At 38.5% G+C, this 21,093-nt stretch overlaps 1 protein-coding gene across 2 annotated transcripts in view; it reads left to right on the top strand.

The window, feature by feature from the left end:
- LOC118501288 overlaps window positions 1-21,093 on the top strand; it is a 164,732-nt gene that overhangs the window by 120,972 nt on the left and 22,667 nt on the right. The gene's annotated exons all lie outside the window — the stretch shown is intronic.

Raw genomic sequence — 21,093 nt, 5'->3', positions numbered from 1 at the left:
TCTTCCTTCTGCTCCACACTGTTGATTTGAGTCCTGGTTTCTTTCCCATCACTGTTGGTTCCCTGTACATTTTCCTTTATTTCCCTTTTCATGGCCTTTACTTTTTCCTCTATTTCGTGATCATACTCAACCATCTCTGTGAGCATCCTGATTCCCAGTGTTTTGAACTCCGCATCTGATAGGTTGGCTATCTCTTTGCCCCTTAGTTGTATTTATTCTGGAGCTTTGATCTGTCCTTTCATTTGGGCCATTTTTTTTTGTCTCTGCTCACCTGTTATGTAGTAAGGGTAGAGCCATAGGTATTCACCAGGGTGGGACAACCTATAACTAAACTACGCTGCCTTGTGGTGCTATATGTGGGGGAGGGGTCCAAGAGGGAACAGTGCTACTTGCTCTGCTCTTGACCAGCTTTCAGTCACTTCCCTTCTACCCACAAGCAAATTGGGCCCTTCTGGTGCTGATTCCCAGGTGTGTAGGTTTGTGTATATTCTAGGAGCCTGTGGATCTCTCCAATGAACTCTCTCCTGTGAAGCTGAGAGTTTCTCCCACTACCACAACCCCCACAGTTTTTTTCAGTCAGAGGTTTTGAAGCTTTATTTACCCACACTAGAACCCTGGATTGCATGGTATGTCTCACTGCCCAGTTTTTCATTGTGGTTTACCTGCATGCAAATATGGGACCTTCCGGTCCTCCAGCCACTGCCTTGCTGTGCATCCTCTCTGCCCCAGCTGCCCTTCTCCAACCCTCCTACCAGTCTGGATGAATGTTTCTTCTTTAACTCCTTGGTTGTTGGACTTCCATATAGTTTGATTTTTCTGGCAGTTTTGGTTGTTTTTTTTTGTTTTTAAATTTATTGTTGTCCTTCTTTAGTTGTGTGAGGAGGCACAGTGTCTCTAACTATGCCTCTATCTTGGCTGAAAGTCCACCTCAACAGTTTTTGTCTGTGATTATTAAAACTATTGTAGAAGAGGCTTACCTTTACTATTGGTTTTTCTATATAATAAAGATAATTTTAAGCTTTTTTTCCTGTGCATGCATATATATCATATACAAATGACATACAAATGTTGTTTTGAAACTATATATTCTTTTGAGGATATTATTTTAAAATGGAAAGGCAGGAACTTGGGTAATTATTTTGACTCACTATCTTTACTACTTATAGTTTACAAATCAACTACATAAAGTATATTTCCATTCAAAAGACTTTATCTGAACCCTACAAACAGGGTTAAAAGTGTCTATTAGAAAATCATTGAGGTGCATTTATTATGTAATTTAGTTTTTAACAAAACCTCTACATAGCAGATAAAATCGTTCCATTTCCCAAATGAAAAATTTGCCGTTCAGAGGTTAAGTGTGCTGTCCATGTATATAAAACTGGTAAAAGCTATAACCCAGGTATCTGTGATTCTAGGTGTGGTTTCCATTATATGCCACTGATTTGTGAATTTCTCTTTTTTTCTTTTTGTGCTTTGTTCTGAATTTTTGTTCTCATCTTGTTTTCAGAACCATCCCTGGTATAAGCCAGGAGGAAACTGAGGAGCTCTAGTTGAATAATTTGAGATAATCCTATTTTATTCACCCTTAGTGTTTTGTGTTTGATCCATTGTGACCAATTTTAAAAGCAGAGTTTCTGCTCATAATAGGGTAATGTTCTATCTTATATTGCTTTTTCCCTCTTAGAAATTAAAATCTTGTTTCTGAGTCCTAGGCTGTGGCTGGGGCCTTGATAACTGTGGGAGTCTTCCCTGGTATAAATTACTTAATTACTGGAAGCCTGCATGAAATACTGCCTGGTTTTATATTCCCATCACTGATTTCCCCTCACAAGACTGGGACACTCTCCCATGCTAGGCCTTTCTGATACCACTTGTGGCACGCAACCTGTTGTCTATCGCCCTGCATTTAGAATATTGTGTTCTGTCTTGTGCTCTACATTTCCTTCCAACATGGCTGCTTGGAACTGACTTTCCCCTGCCATCCCCATTTTCTGCATTGTCCTGCCATTCCTCAACAGTCAGATCCAGTCCTTTCCTGCCCCCTATCACACCCCTTACTTGGCCTTGTTCCCTGCTGCACAATATAGGCAGTGACCCAAGGTATTATGCCAAAACACATAAGACTTAATCCTTGTTTGTGATCTAGCCAGTGATACGTGTCATAGAAGCACATATGTCAGAGTCATAAGTGAGCTAAGCCTTGCCCTAGTCTACACCTGTCATATTTATGGATGAAGAAACTGAGGCAAAATTCTGCATCCCAAAACACAACTGGTGGTAGATTTAGACTATAATTAATAGTAACCTCAATTAGAGTTCTATTATATCCATTTTCAATTAATAGATGCTACCTAGGTAAGTCTTATGCACATTTAAAAAAAGTACAGATTGGGATGACAAAAGTCATTTCAATAAGCACTGCCAATGTCTGATACAATGTTAGATTAGTATATTTTTGTTTTTATATGGAAACACCAAAAAAGGAATTATTCAGACATATATCTGATGTAACTGCGAATATGTGAAAGCTGGGCTCTTTAAAGCACAGCAGTGTCATTCCACAAGATGTCACTGTTTGCATGGAGCAACGGAGTTACAATGATTAAAAATAAATCCCCCTCCCTAATCATATTTTGTAATAAAATTATATACTTATATACTTATTCTTCTTTAGATTTATTATTTTATGAGGACTTTATTCCCTGAATTAAAGTTTTCAAAGTATTCATTACTACTGATGCAGATGTTAAAGATTATACTACAGAAAATTAGTCATAGTTTAGCATCTTCAGGAAGGTGAACTCCTAAAGTCTTTTCTAGATCTAGAAGTTGGCTTTTCAAACAACATGTTTTGTAAGTTACTGTTTTCTAAATTTTGGACCGTTACCCAATAAGTGAGTTGTGATATCAATTTAGTGGCTCGCTACCAACACTATAAAAAATGTCTGGAATGGAATATGTTATTGGATGTAACTGTTACTTGGTGAAACTTTGGTACATGAGCATTCTTAAAGTGTCCCTGTATATATCTTCTTTAAGTTAGATAAAAGTGACTATGAACTTCATCCTGTGAAGCCTCCCCAAGGTTTTGTACCCCAAGGAGCAAAATAAATTTACTGAGGAAGGGAGAGTGAAGCTGTGATGGGGAAACACTGTAGAGTCACACTGAGGAGGAGCGGGCGTTGTTGGAGAGAGAACTCTGCTGCAAAGTTCACAGAATGGAGCTCATTGTGACCTTTATGTGACTCACAGATCATGTGTGTGGAGATTTTTAATGAGTGATCACAGCTTAGAACAAATATTTTCCAAACTTCCCTGATAGTAGCCTACAATAAGGAATATATTTTATATCTTTGGCCCCATGGGAGACTGATACTGACTGGGAAGGAGCTTTAATTCACTCTAGAGAGATGAGTATGTTTCCTTCATTCAATCTCCTCAATGATAATAACAATAGTGACTGTAATAGCAACCACTTATTAAGCAAAACTTGTACACATATTATTTCTGAGCATGAGACCATGAAAGACCCAGTCACTGTTACTATATATAGATGAAGAAACTGAGACTTAGGAAAGAAAAGTGACCTACTCCACAGAGTACACCAAATGGCTGAACTGGAGCTAAAATCCTGGGGTTTAGCCTCATTCCAAAAGCTAGCTCTTTGACAATATCAGCGATGTTTTTTTTTTTAGGCTTTCTTTGAGGATAAGGGCCATACCTGGAGTGCCTGATAAGTGTATCAGGCCCCGTCTCAGATCCACTGAATTGGAATATTTAGAGGAATCTGAGAAGCTATAGGTTTGATAAACACCCAGCATATTTTTATCGTCAGGATGTGTCAGGAAAGATTGCAGCACATCAGTGGTTCTCAAACTTCAGTGTGCATCAGAATCACCACAGTGCTGGTTAAAGCACAGGTGGCTAGGCCCCACTTTCAGAGATTATGATTCATTAGGTGTGATGGGGTTCAAGATTTTGCATTTCTAGAAAGCTCCTATGTGATGCTAGTGATGTTGGGTAGGAAACACACTTTGAGAACCAATGCTGACCCATAACTCTCAGTTCCCCAGGACAGGGTGAAAGATTGGATTTTGGTGTTGGACTTTTTTTCACTCAGCAAAAATTCAACAGCATCTAATACATTTGCATCCAGGGGAAACAGAAAATGAATCAGTGGAAGATACACAGAATAAAATGTATTTTATATTCTGTGTTGAAAGAAAAACTCAGGAAATAAAGATGAATTTTGACTGGGCAGAGGGGCACTGTAAGTCTCACGGAAGAGTTGAGATCTAAAAGCATTGTTTTCATTGCCACACTGTATTGTAATTTGGTTTGCCTGTCTCCCCTATTGTGCCTGTAGTAATCTCAGCACCTATGGCACCTTTCAGAGAGTGAATGTAGGTTGGGCCAGATGTTAGGGGAGGGATGTGGGATTGGCAAGATAGATGGTGCCTAGACTGTGGAGGACCCCAAATGCCAGGCACAGGAGCTTGGTTTTTTACTGTGGGTATAGTCATTAAAGTATTTGGAAAGGGGGTGATTGATGATAACTCTGGCAAAGGTATGTGACATGGGTTTCAGGAGGGAGAGTTTGGAGGTAAGGGACCAGCAAAGATGACATCACAGGACTCAGATGAAAGAAAATGCAGTGCATGGAGCAGAATCAGAACCAGTGATTACGGTTGGGAGTGAAGCAGAGCCTGGAGTTGAAGAGATTTTCTGTCTGAAAAACTGAAATGGTGGTGTTTTCCAAAGGGGAGAGCTCTAGAAAGGAATGGTTCCTCCCTCTGGAAACAAAGAAGGAAGCAGGGAAAATCTGGACAGGAATTTCCAAATGATTCATCTTTGTCATACAAGAACAGTTGCTAACCTTGGGTAGCCTTTCCACTAAGGTTCCCCACTCATGTCCCCCAGAACTGTGTACCCTAAAATGTCCAATGACTTGTGACTTCTTTCACTTTCCTTCTAACCAACCAGTATTTCTATTTTGTCAGTGCAGATTTAGAATATAAAAAGACACTAAGTTGTGAATGATTCTTACTACCTTGTTTTTGGCTTAGGATCAGATGAAAATATAGCACTGCATCGAGGTAGCTTCTCAAGTCCTTACTCTCCTCCCTGATCTTACAAATGTTTTACTGATCTTGATGTATGTTATTTCCTGGCATTCTTCTAGCCCCTAGACTTCACTCTGATCTTTGTTTTTCCTGAATGTATTAGTCAAGACTTCGTTGCAGAAAAAAGTCGATTTTCAGCTATTTTAAGCAAAAGGGGATTTAGTAAAAGGAATTCGCTGCTTATAATAATCAATGGAAAGGTTGGAAAAATGGGCTCTAGGCAGGGGGTGATTCCAGGGTTGACTCATATACCAGCCAGGCTTACCTGGCTGCTGGGTGCTGCGCCTTCTGGCCTAGTCAGGAAGGTGGGAAATCTGGAAGCTTGCATGCAACACACCACCTTAGCTGCCCATGCACAACCAAAAAATAACCCCCCACACCCAAAAAGTAACTGGAATACTGCCACAGAACTCAATCTTGCCATGACCACTTCCCTGTAAAACACTAGAACCTTCTGCCTTTCAAAAATTGTATATGAGTGCATCTGGCTAGTGGATCTTGAGTCATATCCAGGGCATTGGCTGCAGGAGAATTTTATCTGTCCATTCTCAGGAGTTTAGGAAAGCACATGAGAATTAGGATAGATTGGGTATTGAGTCACAGCCTACCCTATTGTGCTGTGAGTTGACTTTCTTTTTGAATTCAAATATTTGACTAGGTAAGATAGGAAACTTTTTCCATGACTCTACTTTGGTAAAGCCCTTTACCAGCTTAAGTTTGTGTACACCCATTTTTTAAACAGCTGGTATAATGGAATTAGAGGGTTTCAGTATGTCATTAAGTAACTGAAGTCAACTGGGTTTGTGAATGCTTACTCTTCACATTTGGCTTGAAGGTAATGTAATGGTTAATATAATCGCATCTCAAAAAATTGAGGAAACATTGGCTCTAAATACTTTCATGTGAAGTTGATATGGCTGTATTCTGTGTAGATTCACTTTACCCTTATTTTATATTTCTTGTAAATACTGCAGCACAAATTTTAAGGCAGTCTGGAAGTCAGTCATTAGTGACATATTTTGCCTTTGAATTTTGATTTAGCTCATCTCTATGACATAATTAAGGCTTTTGTTGATAAGTTTTGTACCTCATATATATCCTAATATATATGTAGTTTGTAGCACAGAAGGTAAGACCTGATACTATAACAGATTTCTGTTCATCTTGGCAAGATATGAATCAAGAAGACAAAATTTTAATGTGAGAAGGGAGTTCTGCTAACACTGATGCTTTGCCTCACTCTACCATTTATATGGTAGAAAGCATTTTCTTTATTTTTTTTCTCTTATTTACTGTTACTTGTTGTTCAAGTATAGTTGCCTCCATTTTCACCCCACCACGGCCCCCTGCCCCACCCATCTGGGCCTCCCACCCTTGAACTTTCCCCCTTTGACTTTATCCATGTGTTCTTGACATATGTTCCTTGATGGACCTTCCCCTGTTTTCCCCCATTATCCCTCTCCCCTCTCCTCTCTGGTTACTGTCAGTTTGTTCTTTGTTTCTATGTTTTTGGTTCTGTTTTTCTTGCTTGTTTGTTTTGTTGATTAGGTTCTACTTAAAGGTGAGATCATATGGGTATGTGTCTTTCACGGCCTGGGTTATTTCACCTAGCATAATGCTCTCCAGTTCCATCCATGCTCTTGCAAAGGGTAGGAGCTCTTTCTCTCTTTCTGCTGCATAGAATTCCATTCTGTAAATGTACCATAGGTTTTTGATCCAGTCATTTACTGATGGGTGCTTAAGTTGCTTCCAGCACTTGGCTATTATAAATTGTGCCACTATGAACATTGGGGTGCATAGGTTCTTATGGATTGGTGTTTCAGGGTTCTTAGTACATAATCCCAGCAGTGGAATTGCTGGGTTAAAAAACAGTTACATTTTTAGTTTACTGAGGAAATTCCATACTGATTTCCATAGTGGCTGCACCAGTCTGCATTTCCACCAACAGTGCACTAGGGTTCCCTTTTCTCACATCCTTACCAACACTTGTAGTTTGTTGATTTATTTATGATGGCCATTCTCACCAGTGTGAAGTGGTATCTCATTATGGTTTTATGTTGAGCATCTTTTCATATGTCTGGACCACCTGCATGTCCTCCTTGGAGAAGAGTCTGTTCTTTGTCAGATCTTTTACCCATTTTTTAATTGGGTTGTTTGTCTTCCTGGAGTGGAGTTGTGTGAATTCTTTATATATTTTGGAGAATAAACTCTTGTCTGAGGTATCATTGGCAAATATGTTTCCCTATATGGTTGATTCTCTTTTCATCTTAATGCTGTTTTCTTTAGCTGTGAAGAAGCTTTTTATTTTGATGTCATCCCATTTGTTTATTATTTCCTTTATGTCCTTTGCTGTAAGGGACATAGCGGTGAAAATGTTGCTGCATGGAATATCTGAGATTTTCCTGCCTATGTTTTCCTCTAGGACTTTTATGGTGTTATGATTTATATTTAAATCTTTTATCCACCTTGAAGTTATTTTCGTGTATGGTGTAAGTTGGTGATTGAGTTTCCTTTTTTTTTACATGTAGCTGTTCAGATCTCCCAACACCATTTGTTGAAGAGGTTAGTTTTACTCCATTTTATGCTTCTACACCCTTTGTGGAATATTAATTGGCCATAGAAACATAGGTTTACTTATGGGCTCTCTATTCTGTTCCATTGATCTATGTGTCTGTTCTTATGCCAGTACCAGACTGTTTTGATTATTGCAGCCTTGTAATATAGTTTGATATAATATAGTTTGAGGTACGGTAATCCCTCCTACTTTGTTCCTCTTTCTCAAAATTGGATATGGTTTCTTTTACATCATCATTCACATGTATCATATCATCTTGCATTAACCCCAATTTATTGAATCCTGCAGCACTGTAATACCATTTTCAAATACCTTCCAGCCACTGGCTTGATGCTACAGCTGCAGGCCTGCTCACCATTTTGATTGGACACTCTGTCATTGGTATTTTAATAGGGATTGAATTGAATCTATAAATTGCTTTGGGTAGCATGGACATTTTGATGATGTTATTTCTTCCAGTACATGAACATGGTGCATGCTTCCATTTGTTTGTGTCTTCCTTAATTTCTTTAATGTTGTGTAGTTTTCTGAGTATAGGTCTTTTTTGTCCTTGGTTAGGTTTATTCCTAGGTACTTTATTTTTCTTGTTGCTATATCAAATGAGATTTTTTTCTTGATTTCTCTTTCTGATATTTCATTGTTGGTGTATAAAAATGCCTTCAATTTCTGAATATCAACTTTGTATCCTGCTGTTTTGCCAAATTCACTTATTAGGTGGAGTAGTTTTTTGGTGGAGTCCATAGGATTTTCTATACATCCTGTCATGTCATCTGCAAACAGTGACAGTTTTGCTTCCTCCTTTCCAATTTGGATGCGTTTTATTTCTTTTTCTTGTCTGATCACTGTGGCTAAGACTTCCAATACTATGTTGAATAGAAATGGTGAAAGTGGGCATCCTTGCCTTGTTCCTGATCTTAGTAGGAAAGCGTTTAGTTTTTGCCCATTGAAGATGATATTGGCTGTAGGTTTCTTGTATATGGCCTTTATTATATTGAGGTAAGTTTCCTCTACTCCCACTTTGCTGCATATTTTTATCATAAATTGGTGCTGTACCTTATCAAATGCTTTTTCTGCCTCTATTCTTATGATCCTGTGATTTTTGTTTTATTTTGTTTATGTGATGTATTATGTTTATTGATTTACGAATTTTGTACCATCCTTGCATGCTGGAGATGAATCCACTTGATCATTGTGTATGATCTTTTAAATGAATTGCTGGATGCATTTTGCCTCAATTTTGTTGAGGATTTTAGTGTCTATACTCATCAGTGATCTTGGCTTGTAGCTTTCTTTCTTTGTTTTGTCTTTATCTGGTTTTGGAATTAGGATGATACTGGCTTCATAAAAAGAATTTGAGAATCTTCCATCTCCTTATATTTTTTGGAATAGTCTGAGAAGGTTAGCTCTTTCTTAAATGTTTTGTAAAATTCTGTGAAACCATCTGGTCCAGGGCTTTTGTATGTGGAGAATTTTTTATTACTGTTTCTACTTCACTAGCTGTAACTGGTTTGTTCAGACTTTTTGTTTCTTCTTCACTCATTTTTGGAAGATTGTGTTTTTCTAGAAATTTGTCCGTTTCACCCAGGTTTTCAAATTTCTTGGTGTAAGTTGTTTGTAGTAATTTCTTATTATCCTTTGTATTTCTGTGGTATCAGTTGTAATCCCTCCTCTTTCATTTCTGATCTTATTTATTTGGGTCCTCTCCCTTACTTTTTTTTTCTTTCTTTTTTTTGGTGCTGAATCTAGTTAAAGGCTTGTACATTTTGCTTATATTTTCAAAGAACCAGGTCCAGGATTTATTGATCCTTTAGATTGTTCTTTTAGTCTCCATGTCATTTAATTCTGCTCTAACCTTGGTTATTTCTTTCCTTCTACTCACTCTGGGCTCTGTTTGTTGTTGTTCCTCCAGTTCTTTCAGATGTAAGGTTAGGTTGTTTATTTGAAGTGTTTCTATTTTTTTTTACAAGCCTGTATCACTATCGCCTTCCCTCTCAGGACTGCATTTCCTGTGTTCCATAAATTTTGAAACTGCTTTGTGTTCAGTTTCATTTGTTTTTAGAAACTTTGATTTCTTTCTTGATGTCATTATTAACCCATTCATTGTTTAATAGTATGCTATTCAATATCCATAAATTTGAGTGTTTTTGAGTGTTTTCCTTGATGTTGGTTTCTTGTTTCAAGTCCTTGTGGTCTGAGAAAATGCTTTATATGATTTCAATTTTCTTGAATTTGTTGAGGTTTGTTTTGTTATCTATCATGTGGTCTATCTTTGAAAATGTTCCATGTGCATTTGAAAAGAATGTGTATTTTGCTTCTTTGGGATGAAAGGTTATGTATATGTCAGTTAAGTCCATTTGATCTAGGGCATTGTTCATTGCTGCAATATTTTTCTTGATATTTTGTTTGGAAAATCTATCCTTTTTTTGACAGTGAGGTGTTAAAATCCTCTAGTATAATTATGTTGCTGTCTGTATTTTTCTTGATGTCCTCTCAGATTTTCCTTATATAGTTGGGAGCTCCTATGTCAAGTTCATGTATGTTTACAATGTTAATGTCTTCTTAATGTATTCGTCCCTTGAGTATTATGAAGTGTCCTTCTGTGTCTCTTTTTATGACTTTTGGTTTAAAGTCTATTTTGTCTAATATAAGTATTGATACCTCAGTTTTTTTCCCTGTCCATTTGCTTAGAATGTTTTTTTTTTCCCAACCCTTCACTTTTAGTCTTTGTAGACCTTTTTTTTCCGAGTTGGGTCTCTTGTAGGCAGCATATGTGTGAGTCATATTTTCTTACCCATTCAGCTATCCTATGTCTTTTGATTAGAGCATTCAATCCATTAACATTTAAGGTTATTATTGATAGGTACTTATTCAATTTTCCCCTTTTGTACCTATGCTCCTCTCTCCCTCTCACTCTTTTTCTTCATCTTCTTATAGCAGTCCCTTTAGCATATCTTACAGTACTGGTTTGGTGGACACATATTCTTCAGCCTTTTTTCTGGGACACTCCTTATTTTGCCTTCCATTTTAATTTAGAGCCTCACTGGGTAGAGTATTCTTGGTTGCAGGCCTTTGGTTTTCATAACTTAGAATATTTGTTGCCATTCTCTCCTGGCTTGCAGTGTTTCTGTTAATAAATCAGCTGTTAGCCTTATAGGACCTCTTTTGTATGTTATTACTTGTTTCTCCCTTTCTGCTTTTAAGAGTCTCTCTGTGTCTTTAAAGCTTGGCATTGTAATTATCTTGTGTCTTGGAGTAGGCCTCTTTGGGGTCATCTTGATGAGGATCCTCTGTGCTTCCTGAACTTGTATGGTTTTTCTACTCTCCAAGTTTGGAAAGATTTTTGTCATTATTTTTTCAAACAGGGTTTCTGTCCCTTGTTCCTTTTCTTTTCCTTCTGGTATTCCTGTGATACAAATATTGTTGCATTTCATGTTGTCTTGCAGTTCCCTTAAGCTCTCTTCATATTTTTTTTCATGCATCTACTCTACCTGGGTATTTCTTTCTACTTTGTCTTCCAGCTCACTAACTTGGTCCTCTGCTTCATCCAGCCTGCCTGTAATTCCTTCTGGTGTGTTTTTTTTTATTTCAGAAATTATATTCTTCATTTCTTCCCAGTTCTTGTTTATAATTTCTTTTTTCTTTTTAATACTTTTGTAGTTCTCACTCCGTTCTTTGTAGTCTGTGGGTTCCTTGAGCATCCTTGTAACCATCCTTTTGAATGCTATAGCTTATAGTTTGCTTGTCTCCATTTCATTTAGCTCTTTTAGTGGGGAGTCTTCCATTCCTTTTGATTGCAGGTTCTTTCTTCATCTCCCCATTTTAGGTGAGTCTTTTTGTTTGTTTCTGCGATTCCTGATGCTCTTCTTTGCTAACTGTCTTTGTAGGGTGAACTTCTATGGTAAGAATTCTGTGGGACTCAGTGGTGGTCTCTTTGATTTCCTTGTCTGGATGCTCTAGGGTTGCCCCCTTTTTTTCATTTGAGTGGGCTCTCTAGTTGTTGGGTTATACCATTGGTGGCTCCTTTGTTGGTGGGTTCTCTCCTCTAGCAGTTTTACTAGTATTCACAGCTCCCACCTTATCTTGTATGTGATCTGGGGCAGGGCGAAGGTGTAGTGGATTATGACAGCAGGAGAGTATTCTATGAGATTTAAAGTACGAACAAGTAGAGAACAGATAGGAGATCCTTTGGAGAAATACAGCAATAATGGTGATATGTCATGTAACTAGTCACTTTTTTTAAAAGATAAAAAGAGATAAGACTCTTGGTAAAGGGGGGAAAATAATGTAAGCTGACTCCAGAAAGCAGAGCACTTATGCTAGGTTAGACAGTGAGGTATAGTGAGAATAAGGGATAGAGACTTGGCATAGTGTGTGAGAGAATGAAGTTAACCACAACAGTGATAAAGCTCATGAAGATAGTAAAATGGACCAAAACTAGGGAAGGGTGCTGTGTGGGTACAGGAATAACAATAACATGAAAAGATATTAATATGATCTGAATAAAAAGAATAAAAAGTAAAAGACCAAGAGTAGTGTGTTATAGAAATATGAGTAAAGTGAAGGAAGATAAATTAAAATGCAATATGAAAGGGAGAACAAAGGATGAAATCAAACAAAGCAAAAAAACTGCATAGAAGGAAGAGAAACAAAAAAAATAAAACAATAGTAAAAAATAATAACAAAAATAAAAAGTAAAAAATAAAGTGCAATTCTGTAGGATAGCAAAGTGAATTTTGTCTCAGTTGTTGGGGTTAGCCTTCTGATCTCTGTCCAGATCTTTGATCCCTTCACAGCTCCAGGGCTTATTGTCTTACACTTGGAAGAAAAAAGAAAACAACAATGCCTCCTGCTGACTTTAAACCCACCAAGTGGGTTCTGCTGGTCTTCCTGGATGTTGCAGGCAGAGAGGGGCTGGGCTCCATTTTTTTTATTTCTTTCCTGTGGTTCTGTGTTGGGAGCTTGGTTTGGGCTCCAATATTCACTGGTATACAACTTCCATGCGAAGTCCGCAGAGCACTGTGTGGCCCCCACTGTCCATATGCACCAGGCTGGCATCTATAATCCACCTTGTTGTGCCACCCTTTGATTAGCATGTGAGGTACACTGAGTGGAAGCAACTTGCACCCCTTCTTTCTCTTTGCTGGGTTGGACACTGCACGTTCGCAAAGTCCCTTCAGGGCAATTTAGTTCCCCTATTAAATTAAGTCTCTCTGTGGACTGCTACCTCTCTGAGCCTCTGCTGCCCCACTTTGATCAGTCCATGAGGCACCCTGAATTTGAAGCAAATCACGCCCCTCTTTCTCCCTCTTTGTTGGCCTGGCCATGGCATGGGAGAACTCCTTAAATAGCTGCTGAGGGCTTTTTTTTTTTTTTTTTTTTTTAGTAAATTCCCCTTGTTTGTGTCCACCATTCTTTACAAGCGCCCAGCTTTCACCCAGCCTAACTCTCTGACCAGTCCTGAGACTATCTGGGTCAGGGTCAGTTGTGGCCCAACTCTTCTCCCATCTCCAGGTATCACCCAGCTCCCCAATTTCTCTGGTGCAGGCCCAGCTGGCAACCACAGTCCCAGCAGGGGAACATCTCCTCTGTGCATCTCCCACTGCATCTTTATCCCCCCAGCAACTTCAGGCATACAGGTCTCTCCTGGTGTGGGACTGGCTTCCCTGCTCTGGTAGGGGAGAGAGCTGCAGAGTTATAATCACTGATCTGGCTCTCCTTCAAAAACTCCTGCAGCAGCTGCTGTCCCTGGTGCCAGGTGCCAAGTGCCAGGCTGGGGACCACAGCAGCCATGATCCCCACACAGATCCCTGGGACCTTACTATCCCTATGCAATCTCCTTACCATCTGTTTTTCAACATCCTCTACAACCTTTGGCTTCCAGCCTTTGGCTTAAGCTGGGTTTCTGGTGGCTTTTCACTCTGTTCTTCAGAAAATCAGCTAGGTGTCCCAGTTGGATTTACAAGCAAGTAGGTTTAGCTCCCACCTTTCTTGCCACCATCTTCCATCTCTTTCTTTTATTATTTTATTTTTTTAAAATATTATTATTGTTTTTGCTATTATAGTTATTCTGATTTTTCCCACTTCATCCCCCTCCACCCAACCTGCCCCTCACTTCCATAGTCAGTCCCCCCAGCATTGTCAATGTCCACGGATCCTTCATGTGTGTTCTTTGACTAATCCCTTCACCTCCTTTCGTTCAGTCCCCATGTACCCCCACCCCTCCTATAGCTGTCAGTCTGCTCCATGATTCTATGCTTCTGGTTCTGTTTTGCTCATTAGTATATTTTGTTCATTAGATTCCTCTTATAAGTGAGATCATAGGTATTTGTCTTTGACTGACAAACTTACTTCACTTAGCATAATGCTCTCCAGTTCCATCCATGTTCTTGGGAAGGGTAGGAGCTCCTTCTTTCCTTCTGCTGTGTAGTATTCCATTGTGTAAATGTACCACAGTTCTTTGATTCAGTCATTTACTGATGGATACTTAGGTTGTTTCCAGCACTTTGCTATCATAAATAGAGCTGCTATGGACATAGAGGTGCGTATGTTCTTTTGAAGTGGTGATTCAGGATTCTTATTGTATATTCCCAACAGTGGAATCACTGGGTCAAAGACAGTTCCGTTTTTAGTTTTTTTTTTGGAAATTTCACACTGCTTTCTGCAGTGGCTGTACCAGTCAACATTCCCACTAACAGTATACTAGGATTCCCTCTTCTCTATATCTCACCAGCACTTGTTTGTTGATTAATGATAACTATTTTAGGAGGTGTGAGGTGATATCTCATTGTGGTTTTAATTTGCATCTCTCTAATAGCCAGCAATGTTATCCTTCTTGGAGAAGTGTCTATTCAGGTCCTTGGCCCATTTTTAAATTGGATTGTTTGTCTTCCTGGTACTGAGTTGTATAAGCTCTTTATATATTTAGGAGATTAAACCTTTGTCTGACATATTGTTGATAAATATGTTCTCCCATGCATTCAGTTCTCCTTTCATTTTGATGATAGGTTCTTTAGCCATGCAGAAGCTTTTAAATTTCATGTAGTCCCATTTACTTATTTTTTTCTTTATTTCCCTTGCCCTAGGGGATATATTGGCAAGAATATTGCTATGCAAGATATCTGAAATTTTACTGCCTATGTTTTCCATTAGGACTTTTATAGTATCATGACTTATATTTAAGTCTTTACTCCGTTTTGAGTTTATTCTGGTGTATAGTGTAAGTCAGTGGTCTAGTTTCATTTTTTTCCAGTTTAGTTCTCCCAACACCATTTATTAAAGAGACTATCCTTACTCCATTGTATACTCATGCCCCCTTTGTCAATTATTAATTGACCATAGAGACATGGGTTTATTTCTGGGCTGTCTATTCTGTTCCATTGATGTATGTATCTGTTCTTATGCCAGTACCAGACTGTTTTGATTATAGTGGCCTTGTGTAGTTTGATGTCAGGTATTGTGATCCCTCCAACTTTGTTCTTTCTCAAGATTGAGGAGGCCATTCAGCGTCATTTTTGGTTCCATATAAATTTTTGAAATGTTTGTTCTAGATCTGTGAAATATGCCATTGGTATCTTGACAAGGATTGTATTGAATCTATAAATTGCTTTGGGCAGTATGGACATTTTAATGATGCTAATTCTTTCAATTCATGAACATGGTATATATTTCCACTTATATATATCTTCCTCAGTTTCTTTCTTCAGTGTCCTATAGTTTTCCCAGTACAGGTCTTTTACCTTCTAGTTAAATATATTCCTAGGTACTGTACTTTTTTTGCTGCAATAGTAAATGGAATTGCTTTCTTAGTTTCTCTTTGAGACAGTTCATTATTGATGTATAATAATGCCATTGATCTCTGAATATTGACTTTGTATCCTGCTACTATGCTGAATTTATTTATTAAGTCAAGTAGTTTTTTAGGGGAGCTTTTAGGATTTCTGTGCACAATATCATGTCATCTGCAAATAATGACAGTTTTACTTCCTCCTTTCCAATTTGGATGCCTTTAATTTCTTCTTCTTGCCTGATTGCTATGTTTGGGACTTCTAGTACTATGACGAATAAGAGTGGTGAAAGCAGATACCCCTGTCTTGTTCCTGAGCTTAAGGGAAATGCTTTTAGTTTTTGGCTATTGAGATGACATTGGCAGTAGGTTTTTGTATATGGCCTTTATTGTGTTGAGATATCTCTCTATATTCCCACTTTGCTGAATGTTTTTGTCATAAGTAAGTGCTGGATTTTATCAAATGCTTTTTTCACATCTATTGATATGATCATGTGATTTTTGTCTTTCACTTTTTGTTATGTATAATATTTATTTATTTGCAAGTATTGTACCATCCTCGCATCCCTGGAATAAATCCTGCTTGATTATGGTGTACGATCTTTTTTATGTATTTCTGAATCTGGTTTGCTAATATTTTCTTGAGGATTCAGTATCTATGTTCATCAGAGATATTGGCCTATAATTTTCTTTTTTTAAAAGATTTTATTTATTTTTAGACAGGGGAAGGGATCAAGAGAGGGGGAGAAACATCAAAGTGTGGTTGCCTCTCACACACCCTCATCCAGGGGCCTGACCTACAAGCAAAGCATGTGCCCTGACTGGGAATTGAACTAAAGGATCACCACAAAGGGATACTGAGTCACACTAGCCAATGCTGGCCTGTATTTTCTTTCTTTGTTCTGTCTTTACCTAATTTTAGAATTAGGATAATACTGGCCTCATAAAAAGAGTTTGAAAGTCTTCCCTCTTTTTCAATTTTTTTGGAATAGTTTGAGAAGGGTAGGTGTTAGTTGTTCTTTGAATGGTTGGTAAAATTCACCTGTGAAGCCACCTGGTCCAGGGCTTTTGTATGCTGAGAGTTTTCTGATTGCTGCTTCAATTTCACTAATTGTTATTGGTCTATTCAGGTTTTCTACTTCTTCCTGATTTAGTTTTGAAAGATTGTATGTTTCTGGAAATTTATCCATTTCTCCCAGCCTGTACAATTTCTTGGCACATAGTAGTTCACAGTAATTTCTTACAATCTTTTTTATTTCTGTGGTATCAGTTGTAATCTCTTTTATTTCTGATTTTATTTATTTGGGTCCTCTCTTCTTTTTTCTTGATGAATCTGAGTAAAAGTTTGTCGATTTTGTTTATCTTTTCAATGAACCAGCTCCTGGATTCATTGGTCTTTTGTATTGATTTTTTAGTCTTTATGTCATTTATTTCTGCTCTGATTTTGAATGTTTCCTTCCTTTTACTTGCTCTGGGCTTTGTTTGCTGTTCTTCTTCTAGTTCTTATAGGTATAGGGTTAGGTTGTTTATTTGAGATTTTCTATTTTCTTTAGGTAGGTCTGTAATGCTATGAACTTCCCTTCAGGACTGCTTTCCCTTTGTCCTATAGGCTTTGGGTTATTGTATGTTCATTTTCATTTACTTCCAGATACTTCTTTATTTTTTTCCTTGATTGCATTATTAACCAACTCATTATTTAATAACATGTTATTTAGCCTCCATGTATTCAAATATTTTGTTTTTTTTCCTTGAGTTTGATTTCTAATTTCAGGCCATTGTGATTCAAGAAAATGCTTGATATGATTTCAGTTTTCTTGATTCTTTAAGGCTTGTAGTATGTCCTACCATGTGGTCTGTCTTTGAAAATGATCCATATGCATTTGAGAAGAATTATATTTTGCCTCTTTGGGGTGAAATATCTTGTAGATGTCAATTAAATCCATTTGATCTACTCTGTCATTTAATAATGCTATATCCTTATTGATTTTTTTTGTTTGGAAGGTCTGTCTGGTGGAGTGTTAAAACCCCCTACTATGACTTTTGGGGGTTATGGCTGATCTTTTTCTTAAAGTCGTTCAAGATTTTCTTTATATATTTAGGTGCTCCTATATTGGGTGAATATATGTTTACAAGGGTTATATCCTCTTGTTGGGCTGAACTGTTAACTATTATGTAGTAATTTTCTCTTTTATTATGGCCTTTGTTTTGAAGTCTTTTTTGTCTGATACAGGTATTACTACCCCTGATTTTTTTCATGTCCATAGGCATGTAATATCTTTTTCCATCCCTTTACTTTCAGCCTGTATAAATCTTTTGTTCTGAGGTGGGTCTTTTGTAGACAGCATATGTGTGGGTCATATTTTCTTATCCATTCAGCTACCTCATGGCTTTTGATGAGAGCATTTAATCCACTTACTTCTAAGGTTATTAGTGATAGGTACTTTTTAATTCCATTTTTTCCCTTTGTACCTGTGTTGTTCTCTCTACTACTACTTCTTCTTAAGGTAGTCCTTTTAGCATCTCTTGCAATACTGGTTTGGTGAAAATGTACTCCAGCATTTTATTGTTGTTTTTGTCTGGGAAGCTCTTTATTTTACCTTCCATTTTAAATGAGAGCCTTGTTGGGTAGAGTAGTCTTGGGTGCAGGTTCTTACTTTTCATTACTTGAAATATTTCATGCCAATCCCTTCTGGCCTATAGTGTTTCTGTTGAGAAATTAGCTAACAGCCTTATTGTATCCCTCTTATAGGTAACTAACTACTTCTCTCTTTCTGCCTTTCGAGAGTCTCTGTCTTTACACTTTGCCATTTTAATTGTGATGTGCCTTGGTGTAGGCCTCTGCAGGTTCATCTTAATTGGGACTCACTGTGCTCCTAAACTCGTATGACTTTTTCTTTCACCAAGTTAGGAAGGTTTTCTGTCATTAATTGTTTGAACATGTTTTCTATCCCTTGCTCCATTTCTTCTCTTTCTTGTGTCCTTATGATGTGAATATTGTTACATTTCATGTTTTCCCAAAGGTCCTTTAAACTGTCCTCATTCTCTTTTAGTCCTTTTTAATTTTGTTGCTCTGATTGGGTGTTTTTCTTCCTGCCTTGTTTTCCAAATCACTGATTTGATCCTCTGTTTTTAATTCCTTCTAGTACATTCTTCATTTCAGATATTGTGTTCTTCATTTCTGTCATGTCCTTATTCATAGTTTCTGTGTCTTTTTTTATGCCAATATAATCCTCTTTAATTTTCTTGAGTGTACTTATAACCATACTTTGATCTCTACATCTGATAATTTGTTTGCCTTAATTCCATTTATTTTTTTTCTTGGGCACTCCTCCTTTTTTTCATTTGTAGATTGTTTCCTTGTCTCTCCATTTTAGTTATCTGTTTTTGTTTGTTTCTACATATTAAATAGATCTGCTTTGACTCCCTGTCTTGTGGGGTTACCTTTTGGTGGAAGGAGTCCTGTGGTACCCAATGGTGTAGTCTCCCTAATCTCCTGATCTGGATGGTCTAGGAATGCTCTTTGTGTGGTGTGGGTTATGTGGACTCTTCTCTTATTGTTGGGCTCTGGTTGTTCTTGGCCCATTCATTGGTTGTATCTTACTCCCAGCTCTGTCTGTGAGGCTCTACGCCTACCCCTCTCTTATAAGCTGTTGTTCAGGTGCTGATAGAACAAAGCAAAACAACATAAAAAACAAAACCCAAACAAGCAACACTCCCAGCTACAACAGCAATATCAATGACAAAAGAGCAAAGAACAATAAAAGTGGGAAGAGAAATTGAATAGTACAGAAAGGGAAACAGAAAGAAAAAAATAGAATAAGAGAAGACCAAAGGAAAGAAAAGTGAGTGTGAGATAAGAAAAGAGTCAAGAACTAATGCAACTAATGAGCTGAAAGAGGAAAACTGGAAAAAAAGAGGAATAATAATGAAAATAAGAAAAGGAAAGTAGAAGGCAACAGTGGGGTAATTAAACATAAGAGTAAAGTAAGGATATCAAAGAAAAAATAGAGCAACAAAAATAGAGGAAAAAAGGAAAAAAGAAAATATAATAAAAGGCTATGGAAAGGGGAAAAATAATGAAAATAATAGATCAAAGTGCGATTCTTTTCAGCAGAGTTTAGTACTTGCCTGCTGGGTTCTCCCTTTGGACATGAGTTTGATGTTTCTGAGGCTGGTGTAAACCAGTGTCAGGGGCTATCCAAGTCCAGCCCTTGGCAGCATCTTCAAAGCTACTAGCCATCCACATTTTGTGGCTGATTCATCTGGGCTTGGCTGGGCCTGGGACGGGCCAAGCTGCTCCATAAAGCTGGCTTTTATCAGTACTGGGTCCAGGGGCGTCAGCAAACAATACAAGTCACTGCAGGATCTGCCTCTGTCTGTCTCTGCCTGCTGGCCTGCTGCCAGCCTTAGATTAGTTATACACCCAACTATTTCTGAGAGGGCTTCTGTTCAAATCAGGCGGGTGGGACTCTTGGATCTCCCATGGCAGGTGCCGTTCAGACTTCAGGGAAGATAGTGAGTGTGTTTCCCTGCCCCTCTGCCACTTAGTCTAAGTCTGTTTGGGATTATTTCCCTGTATTCAGCAGGGTGGGGCTCCTAGTAGGCTAATCAGTGGGGCCTTCAGAGTCCAGGTTTTGGGTCTGCTGGAAACTGGGAGAATGCTTCCGTGGCTGTCCTGAGGGGGACGCACCCGTGTGTGTCCCAGGAGAGTGTGTGGTATGACTGCACTCTGTAGCCAGCCCCTGGCACCCCCTGAGTTTGCTGTGTTGTTGTCTCCTCAGCAGGAGTTAAGATACAGGATGAGGGGAAAGGAAGAAAAAAAAGAAAGAAAACCCACACAAAACAGAACAAATAAACAAACATATCAACTAAAAGGGAAAAAAAGATTCAGAGTAGAGCAAGCAGGATTATAGAAGATCATGGGGGTGGCATCCCACAGGGTAAGCTAATTGCTTTTCCCCTGGGAGAGGCTTGCTCTTCTCCAGAAAGATGGATGCTGAAGAATCCAGGTATATCTCTGCATAGAGAGCCCCATAGGCACCCCTCAAATCTCTCTCCAGTGCCTCCCACTCTACGCTCTCCTCATGCAGCTATACTCTGTGCTGTTTTCCCTTTACTGGGGCTGAAAGTGAATGGTTACAAATACAAAATCTATGCTTTGGTCCCTTTAAGAATTAAAAGGAAAAGAAAATAGTGACTATCTCTAGTGGGTTTTGTCTTTTCTCAACAGAGAAAAACCCTGTGGCCTTTCACCGCTTGGTGCTGCGTGGTTGGCTGATCCTGGCACAGGGGCTCCCTTGCTTGGGAGCCCTGTTTGTGGACCTGGCTTCTCTCCTCTCAAGGGGAAGCTCCCACCGCCTCAGCCTGCCCACCCATGTTATCAGGGTTGGCCTCTTAATCGACCCCTCCCCTCCTACTCTAGGGGCAGTTAAAAGTCTCTTTTGTAGGTGGTCTTTGATTTACTTCAGGTGATTGCTCCCCTTTTTAGTTTTGTTTCCAGTTTGGTTCTGGGAGGAGGTGCATGACCTACTCTGCCACCATCTTGCCTCCCTAAAAGCATTTTCTGTGTTTGAAGTGGGAAACAGCTAGCAATCAGAAGAAGGTACAGA

This window comes from Phyllostomus discolor, chromosome 1 (assembly GCF_004126475.2).
Source record: "Phyllostomus discolor isolate MPI-MPIP mPhyDis1 chromosome 1, mPhyDis1.pri.v3, whole genome shotgun sequence".
In the NCBI taxonomy this organism is placed as follows: Eukaryota; Metazoa; Chordata; class Mammalia; order Chiroptera; family Phyllostomidae; genus Phyllostomus; species Phyllostomus discolor.
Note: the sequence above shows the minus strand (reverse complement) of the source record. Positions and strands in the feature narration are given on the sequence as shown.